This window comes from Calliopsis andreniformis, unplaced genomic scaffold (genome assembly GCF_051401765.1).
Source record: "Calliopsis andreniformis isolate RMS-2024a unplaced genomic scaffold, iyCalAndr_principal scaffold0155, whole genome shotgun sequence".
Taxonomy (NCBI): Eukaryota; Metazoa; Arthropoda; class Insecta; order Hymenoptera; family Andrenidae; genus Calliopsis; species Calliopsis andreniformis.
This window is the reverse complement of record NW_027480564.1, coordinates 220,606-231,110: the sequence shown is the minus strand read 5'-3', so window position 1 is coordinate 231,110 and position 10,505 is coordinate 220,606.

Here is a 10,505-nt window from a genome sequence, read left to right as displayed (position 1 = left end):
TCAATCTTCAATCCTCATTAAACAATCTCCAATCCTAGATCCTCAATCCTCAATCCTCAATCCCCAATCTTCAATCCTCAATAATCAATCTCCAATCCTAGATCCTCAACCCTCAATCCTCAATCCTCAATCCTCAATCCTCATTCTTCAATCCTCAATACCCAATCCTCAATCATCAATCCTCAATCATCAATCGTCAATTCTCAATCCTCAATCCTCAATCCTCAGCCGTCAAACCTCAATCCCTGACCCTCTGCCCTCATCCTCAACCCTCAGTCTTCAATCCTCAGTCCTCAGTCCTCAAACCTCTCTTCTCAACCCTCAGACATCATCCTCAATCCTCAATCCTCAATCCTCAATCCTCAATCTTCAATCCCTAATACTCAATCTTCTATCCTCAATGCTCAGTCCTCAAACCTCAGTCCTGAATCTTCAATACTCAACCTTCAAGCCTCAATCCTCAGTCCTCAATCCTCGATCCTCAATCTTCAATCCTCAATATCCAATCTTCAATCCTCAATCCTCAATCCTCAATCCTCAAGCCTCAATTTTCAATCTTCAATCCTCAATCCTCAGAACTCAATCATCAATATTCAACCCTCAGTCCTCGTCCTCAATCCACAACCCTAAAACGTCAATCCTCAATCTTCAATCATCAATATTCAATCTACAATCCTCAATGCTCAATCCTCAATCCTCAATCCTCAATCCTCAATCTTCAATCCTCAATCCTCAATCCTCAATCCTCAATCCTCAATCCTCAATCTTCAATCCTCAATACTCAATCTTCAATCCTCAATCCTCAATCTTCAATCCTCAATACTCAATCTTCAATCCTCAATCCTCAATCGTCAATGCTCAATCCTCAATCTTCGATCCTCAATACTCAATTTTCAATCCTCAATCCTCAATCCTCAATCCTCAATCCTCAATTCTCAATCCTCGATCCTCTGCCCTCAGTCCTCAAACCTCAATCCTCAACACTCAGCCTTCGTCCTCCATCCTCAATCCTTAATCATCAATCCTGAATCTTCAATCCTCAATATTCAATCATCAACCCTCAATCCTCAACACTCAATCCTCAATCCTCAATCCTCAGTGATCAATACTCAATCTTTAATACACAATCCTCAATCCTCAATCCTCAGTCTTCAATCCTCAATCCTCAATCCTCAATCCTCAATCCTCAATCTTCAATCCCTAATACTCAATCTTCAATCCTCAATCCTCAGTCCCCAAACCTCAATCCTGAATCTTCAATACTCAACCTTCAAGCCTCAATCCTCAGTCCTCAATACTCAACCACCAATCCTCAATTCTCAATACTCATAGAATATCCTGAATTCTCAGGACCCAATACTCAAACCTCAATCCTCAACCCTCAGCCCTCATCCTCCATCCTCAATCCTCAATCCTCAATCCTCAATTCGCAGTCCTCAATCTTCAATCCTAGATCCTCAACCCTCAATTCTCAGTCCTCAATCCTCAATCCTAATTCTTCAATCCTCAATACCCAATCCTCAATCCTCAATCCTGAATCTTCAATCCTCAATAATCAATCTCCAATCCTACGTCCTCAATTCCCAATCCTCAATCCTTAATCCTCAATCTTCAATCCTCAATCGCCAGTCCTCAATCTTCAATCCTCAATGCTCAATCCTCAATCCTCAAGCCTCAGTCCTCAATCCTCAATCCTCAATCCTCAAACCTCAATCCTCAACCGTCAGTCCTCGTCCTCAATCCTCAACCCTCAATCCTCAATCCCCAATCTTCAATCTCCAAACCTAGATCCTCAATCCTCAATCCTCAATCCCCAATCTTCAATCCTCAATAATCAATCTCCAATCCTAGATCCTCAATCCTCAATCCTCATTCCCCAATCTTCAATCCTCAATAATCAATCTCCAATCCTAGATCCTCAACCCTCAATCCTGAATCCTCAATCCTCAATCCTCATTCTTCAATCCTCGATACCCAATCCACAATCATCAATCCTCTATCAACAATCCTTAATTCTCAATCCTCAATCCTCAGTCCTCAGCCGTCAAACCTCAATCCCCGACCCTCAGCCCTCATCCTCAATCCTCAGTCCTCAATCCTCAGTCCTCAGTCCTCAAACCTCAATCCTCAAACCTCAGACATCATCCTCAATCCTCAATCCTCAATGCTCAATCCTCAATCTTCAATCCTCAATTCTCAATCTTCAATCCTCAATCGTCAGTCCTCAAACCTCAATTCTGAATCCTCAATACTCAACCTTCAATCCTCAATGCTCAGTCCTCAGTACTCAACCATCAATCCTTAATCCTCAATCCTCAATCCTCAACCTTCAATCCTCAATACTCAATCTTCAATCCTCAATCCTCGGCCCTCAAACCTCAATTCTGAATCCTCAATACTCAACCTTCAATCCCCAATCCTCAGTCCTCAGTACTCAACCATCAATCCTCAATACTCAATACTCAATAGAATATCCTGAATTCTCAGGATTCAATACTCAAACCTCAATCCTCAACCCTCAGCCCTCATCCTCCATCATCAATCCTCAATCCTCAATCCTCAATCTTCAATCCTCAGTACTCAATATTCAATCCCCAATCCTCAATCCTCAATCCTCAATCCTCCATCCTCAATCCTCAATCCTCAATCCTCAACCCTCAATCCTCATTCCTCAAACCTCAATCCTCAACCCTCAGTCCTCATCCTCAATTCTCAATCCTCAATCCTCAATCCTCAATCCTCAATCTTCAATCCTCAATATTCAATCATCAACCCTCAATCCTCAATCCTCAATCCTCAGTGATCAATACTCAATCTTTAATACACAATCCTCAGTCCTCAATCCTCAATCCTCAATCCTCATTTCTCAAACCTCAAGCCTCAACCCTCAGTCCTCATCCTCAATTCTCAATTCTCAATCCTCAATCATCAATCCTCAATCTTCAATCCTCAATAATCAATCTCCAATTCTAGATCCTCAATCCTCAGTCCTCAATCCTCAATCTGCAATCCTCAATAATCGATCTCCAATCCTAGATCCTCAATCCTCAATCCTCAATCCTCAATCCTCAATCCCCATTCTTCAATCCTCAATACCCAATCCTCAATCTTCAATCCTCAATCATCAATCCTCAATTCTCAATCCTCAATCCTCAATCCTCAGTCGTCAAATCTCAATCCCTGACCCTCTGCCCTCATCCTCAACCCTCAGTCCTTAATCCTCAGTCCTCAGTCCTGAAACCTCAATCCTCAACCCTCAGACATCATCCTCAATCCTCAATCCTCAATCCTCAATCCTCAATCCTCAATCCTCAATCCTCAATCCTCAATCCTCAATCCTCAATCTTCAATCCCTAATACTCAATCTTCAATCCTCAATCCTCAGTCCCCAAACCTCAATCCTGAATGTTCAATACTCATCCTTCAAGCCTCAATCCTCAGTCCTCAATACTCAACCATCAATCCTCAATTCTCAATACTCAATAGAATATCCTGAATTCTCAGGACTCAATACTCAAACCTCAATCCTCAACCCTCAGCCCTCATCCTCCATCCTCAATCCTCAATCTTCAATCCTCAATAATCAATCTCCAATCCTACATCCTCAATCCCCAATCATCAATCCTTAATCCTCAATCTTCAATCCTCAATCGCCAGTCCTCAATCTTCAATCCTTAATGCTCAATCCTCAACCCTCAAGCCTCAGTCCTCAATCCTCAATCCTCAATCCTCAAACCTCAATCCTCAACCGTCAGTCCTCGTCCTCAATCCTCAACCCTCAATCCTCAATGCCCAATCTTCAATCTCCAATCCTAGATCCTCAATCCTCAATCCTCAATCCCCAATCTTCAATCCTCAATAATCAACCTCAAATCCTAGATCCTCAATCCTCAATCCTCAATCCCCAATCTTCAATCCTCAATAATCAATCTCCAATCCTAGATCCTCAACCCTCAATCCTCAATCCTCAATCCTCAATCCTCACTCTTCAATCCTCAATACCCAATCCTCAATCTTCAATCCTCCATCAACAATCCTGAATTCTCAATCCTCAATCCTCAGTCCTCAGTCGTCAAACCTCATACCCGACCCTCAGCCCTCATCCTCAATCCTCAGTCCTCAATCCTAAGTCCTCAGTCCTCAAACCTCAATCCTCAACCCTCAGACATCATCCTCAATCCTTAATCCTCAATCCTCAATCCTCAACCTTCAATCCTCAATACTCAATCTTCAATCCTCAATCCTCGGCCCTCAAACCTCAATTCTGAATCCTCAATACTCAACCTTCAATCCCCAATCCTCAGTCCTCAGTACTCAACCATCAATCCTCAATTCTCAATACTCAATAGAATATCCTGAATTCTCAGGATTCAATACTCAAACCTCAATCCTCAACCCCCAGCCCTCATCCTCCATCATCAATCCTCAATCCTCAATCCTCAATCTTCAATCCTCAGTACTCAATATTCAATCCCCAATCCTCAATCCTCAATCCTCAATCCTCAATCCTCAATCCTCAATCCTCAATCCTCAACCCTCAATCCTCATTCCTCAAACCTCAATCCTCAACCCTCAGTCCTCATACTCAATTCTCAATCCTCAATCCTCAATCCTCAATCCTCAATCTTCAATCCTCAATATTCAATCATCAACCCTCAATCCTCAATCCTCAATCCTCAGTGATCAATACTCAATCTTTAATACACAATCCTCAATCCTCAATCCCCAATCCTCAATCCTCATTTCTCAAACCTCAATCCTCAACCCTCAGTCCTCATCCTCAATTCTCAATTCTCAATCCTCAATCATCAACCCTCAATCTTCAAGCCTCAATAATCAATCTCCAATTCTAGATCCTCAATCCTCAGTCCTCAATCCTCAATCTGCAATCCTCAATAATCGATCTCCAATCCTAGATCCTCAATCCTCAATCCTCAATCCTCAATCCTCAATCCCCATTCTTCAATCCTCAATACCCAATCCTCAATCTTCAATCCTCAATCATCAATCCTCAATTCTCAATCCTCAATCCTCAATCCTCAGTCGTCAAATCTCAATCCCTGACCCTCTGCCCTCATCCTCAACCCTCAGTCTTTAATCCTCAGTCCTCAGTCCTCAAACCTCAATCCTCAACCCTCAGACATCATCCTCAATCCTCAATACTCAATCCTCAATCCTCAACCTTCAATCCTCAATACTCGATCTTCAATCCTCAATCCTCAGCCCTCAAACCTCAATTCTGAATCCTCAATACTCAACCTTCAATCCTCAATCTTCAGTCCTCAGTACTCAACCATCGATCCTCAATTCTCAGTACTCAATAGAATATCCTGAATTCTCAGGATTCAATACTCAAACCTCAATCTTCAACCCTCAGCCCTCATCCTCCATCATCAATCCTCAATCCTCAATCCTCAATCTTCAATCCTCAGTACTCAATATTCAATCCCCAATCCTCAATCCTCAATCCTCAATCCTCAATCCTCAATCCTCAATCATCAACCCTCAATCCTCATTCCTCAAACCTCAATCCTCAACCCTCAGTCCTCATCCTCAATTCTCAATCCTCAATCCTCAATCCTCAATCCTCAATCTTCAATCCTCAATAATCGATCTCCAATCCTAGATCCTTAATACACAATCATCAATCCTTAATTCTCAACCTTCAATCCTCAATCCCCAGTCTTCAATCTTCAATCCTCAATGCTCAATCCTCAATGCTCAATCCTCAGTCCTCAATCCTCAGTCCTCAATCCTCAATCCTCAACCCTCAATCCTCATTCCTCAAACCTCAAACCTCACACCTCAGACCTCATCCTCAATTCTCAATCCTCAATCCTCAATCCTCAATCCTCAATCCTCAATCTTCAATCCTCAATAATCAATCTCCAATTCTAGATCCTCAATCCACAATCTTCAATCCTTAATTCTCAATCTTCAATTCTCAATCCCCAGTCTTCAATCTTCAATCCTCAATGCTCAATCCTCAATGCTCAATCCTCAGTCCTCAATCCTCATTCATAAATCCTCAAACCTCAATCCTCTACCGTCAGTCCTCGTACTCAATCCTCAAACCTCAATCCTCAATCCTCAATATTCAATCATCAATACTCAATCTTCAATCCTCAATCCTCAATCCTCAATCCTCAATCCTCAACCCTCAATATTCAACACACAACCCTCAGCCATGAATCCTCAATACTCAACCATCAATCCTCAATTCTCAATACTCAATCCTCAGTCGCCAATCCTCAATCCCCAATCCTCAATCTTCAATCCTCAATCCTCAGTCCCCAAACCTCAATCCTGAATCTTCAATACTCAACCTTCAAGCCTCAATCCTCAGTCCTCAATACTCAACCATCAATCCTCAATTCTCAATACTCAATAGAATATCCTGAAATCTCAGGAATCAATACTCAAACCTCAATCCTCAACCCTCAGCCCTCATCCTCCATCCTCAATCATCTATCCTCAATACCCAATCCTCAATCTTCAATCCTCAATCATCAATCCTCAATACTCAATCTTCAATCCTCAATCCTCAGCCCTCAAACCTCAATTCTGAATCCTCAATACTCAACCTTCAATCCTCAATCCTCAGTCCTCAGTACTCAACCATCAATCCTCAATTCTCAATACTCAATAGAATATCCTGAATTCTCAGGATTCAATACTCAAACCTCAATCCTCAACCCTCAGCCCTCATCCTCCATCATCAATCCTCAATCCCCAATCCTCAATCTTCAATCCTCAGTACTCAATATTCAATCCCCAACACTCAATCCTCAATCCTCAATCCTCAATCCTCAATCCTCAATCCTCAATCCTCAATCTTCAATCCTCAATATTCAATCATCAACCCTCAATCCTCAATCCTCAATCCTCAGTGATCAATACTCAATCTTTAATACACAATCCTCAATCCTCAATCCCCAATCCTCAATCCTCAATCCTCAATCCTCATTTCTCAAACCTCAATCCTCAACCCTCAGTCCTCATCCTCAAACCTCAATCCTCAACCGTCAGTCCTCGTCCTCAATCCTCAACCCTCAATCCTCAATCCCCAATCTTCAATCTCCAATCCTAGATCCTCAATCCTCAATCCTCAATCCCCAATCTTCAATCCTCAATAATCAATCTCCAATCCTAGATCCTCAGTCCTCAATCCTCAATCCCCAATCTTCAATCCTCAATAATCAATCTCCAATCCTAGATCCTTAACCCTCAATCCTCAATCCTCAATCCTCAATCCTCAGTCTTCAACCCTCAATACCCAATCCTCAATCTTCAATCCTCCATCAACAATCCTGAATTCTCAATCCTCAATCCTCAGTCCTCAGTCGTCAAACCTCAATCCCCGACCCTCAGCCCTCATCCTCAATCCTCAGTCCTCAATCCTAAGTCCTCAGTCCTCAAACCTCAATCCTCAACCCTCAGACATCATCCTCAATTCTTAATCCTCAATCCTCAATCCTCAACCTTCAATCCTCAATACTCAATCTTCAATCCTCAATCCTCAGCCCTCAAACCTCAATACTGAATCCTCAATACTCAACCTTCAATCCTCAATCTTCAGTCCTCAGTACTCAACCATCGATCCTCAATTCTCAGTACTCAATAGAATATCCTGAATTCTCAGGACTCAATACTCAAACCTCAATCCTCAACCCTCAGCCCTCATCCTCCATCCTCAATCCTCTATCCTCAATACCCAATCCTCAATCTTCAATCCTCAATCATCAATCCGCAATTCTCAATCCTCATACCTCAATCCTCAGTCGTCAAACCTCAATCCCTGACCCTCTGCCCTCATCCTCAACCCTCAGTCTTCAATCCTCAGTCCTCAGTCCTCAAACCTCAATCCTCAAACCTCTGACATCATCCTCAATCCTCAATCCTCAATCCTCAATCCTCAATCTTCAATCCCTAATACTCAATCTTCAATCCTCAATCCTCAGTCGTCAAACCTCAATCCTGAATCTTCAATACTCAACCTTCAAGCCTCAATCCTCAGTCCTCAATCCTCGACCCTCAATCTTCAATCCTCAATATCCAATCTTCAATCCTCAATCCTCAATCCTCAATCCTCAATCCTCAACCCTCAGACATCATCCTCAGTCCTTAATCCTCAATCCTCAATCCTCAACATTCAATCCTCAATACTCAATCTTCAATCCGCAATCCTCAGCCCTCAAACCTCAATTCTGAATCCTCAATACTCAACCTTCAATCCTCAATCCTGAGTCCTCAGTACTCAACCATCAATCCTCAATTCCCAATACTCAATAGAATATCCTGAATTCTCAGGTTTCAATACTCAAACCTCAATCCTCAACCCTCAGCCCTCATCCTCCATCATCAATCCTCAATCCTCAGTCCTCAATCTTCAATCCTCAGTACTCAATATTCAATCCCCAATCCTCAATCCTCAATCCTCAATCCTCAATCCTCAATCCTCAACCCTCAATCCTCATTCCTCAAACCTCAATCCTCAACCCTCAGTCCTCATCCTCAATTCTCAATCCTCAATCCTCAATCCTCAATCCTCAATCTTCAATCCTCAATAATCGATCTCCAATCCTAGATCCTCAATACACAATCATCAATCCTTAATTCTCAACATTCAATTCTCAATCCCCAGTCTTCAATCTTCAATCCTCAATGCTCAATCCTCAATGCTCAATTCTCAATCCTCAATCCTCAATCCTCAGTCGTCAAACCTCAATCCCTGACCCTCTGCCCTCATCCTCGACCCTCAGTCTTTAATCCTCAGTCCTCAGTCCTCAAACCTCAATCCTCAACCCTCAGACATCATCCTCAATCCTCAATCCTCAATCCTCAATCCTCAATCCTCAATCTTCAATCCCTAATACTCAATCTTCAATCCTCAATCCTCAGTCCCCAAACCTCAGTCCTGAATCTTCAATACTCAACCTTCAAGCATCAATCCTCAGTCCTCAATACTCAACCATCAATCCTCAATTCTCAATACTCAATAGAATATCCTGAATTCTCAGGACTCAATACTCAAACCTCAATCCTCAACCCTCAGCCCTCATCCTCCATCCTCAATCCTCAATCTTCAATCCTCAATAATCAATCTCCAATCCTACATCCTCAATCCCAAATCCTCAATCATTAATCCTCAATCTTCAATCCTCAATCGCCAGTCCTCAATCTTCAATCCTTAATGCTCAATCCTCAACCCTCAAGCCTCAGTCCTCAATCCTCAATCCTCAATCCTCAAACCTCAATCCTCAACCGTCAGTCCTCGTCCGCAATCCTCAACCCTCAATCCTCAATCCCCAATCTTCAATCTCCAATCCTAGATCCTCAATCCTCAATCCTCAATCCCCAATCTTCAATCCTCAATAATCAATCTCCAATCCTAGATCCTCAATCCTCAATCCTCAATCCCCAATCTTCAATCCTCAATAATCAATCTCCAATCCTAGATCCTCAACCCTCAATCCTCAATCCTCAATCCTCAATCCTCACTCTTCATTCCTCAATACCCAATCCTCAATCTTCAATCCTCCATCAACAATCCTGAATTCTCAATCCTCAATCCTCAGTCCTCAGTCGTCAAACCACAATCCCCGACCCTCAGCCCTCATCCTCAATCCTCAGTCCTCAATCCTAAGTCCTCAGTCTTCAAACCTCAATCCTCAACCCTCAGACATCATCCTCAATCCTTAATCCTCAATCCTCAATCCTCAACCTTCAATCCTCAATACTCAATCTTCAATCCTCAATCCTCAGCCCTCAAACCTCAATACTGAATCCTCAATACTCAACCTTCAATCCTCAATCTTCAGTCCTCAGTACTCAACCATCGATCCTCAATTCTCAGTACTTAATAGAATATCCTGAATTCTCAGGATTCAATACTCAAACCTCAATCCTCAACCCTCAGCCCTCATCCTCAATTCTCAATCCTCAATCCTCAATCCTCAATCCTCAATCTTCATTCCTCAATAATCAATCTCCAATCCTAGATCCTCAATCCACAATCTTCAATCCTTAATTCTCAATCTTCAATCCTCAATACCCAGTCTTCAATCTTCAATCCTCAATGCTCAATCCTCAATGCTCAATCCTCAGTCCTCAATCCTCAGTCCTCAATCCTCAAACCTCAATCCTCTACCGTCAGTCCTCGACCTCAATCCTCAAACCTCAATCCTCAATCCTCAATATTCAATCATCAATACTCAATCTTCAAACCTCAATCCTCAATCCTCAATCCTCAATCCTCAACCCTCAATATTCAACACACAACCCCCAGCCATGAATCCTCAATACTCAACCATCAATCCTCAACTCTCAATACTCAATAGAATATCCTGAATTCTCAGGACTCAATACCCAAACCTCAATCCTCAACCCTCAGCCCTCATCCTCCATCCTCAATCCTCTATCCTCAATATCCAATCCTCAATCTTCAATCCTCAATCATCAATCCGCAATTCTCAATCCTCATACCTCAATCCTCAGTCGTCAAA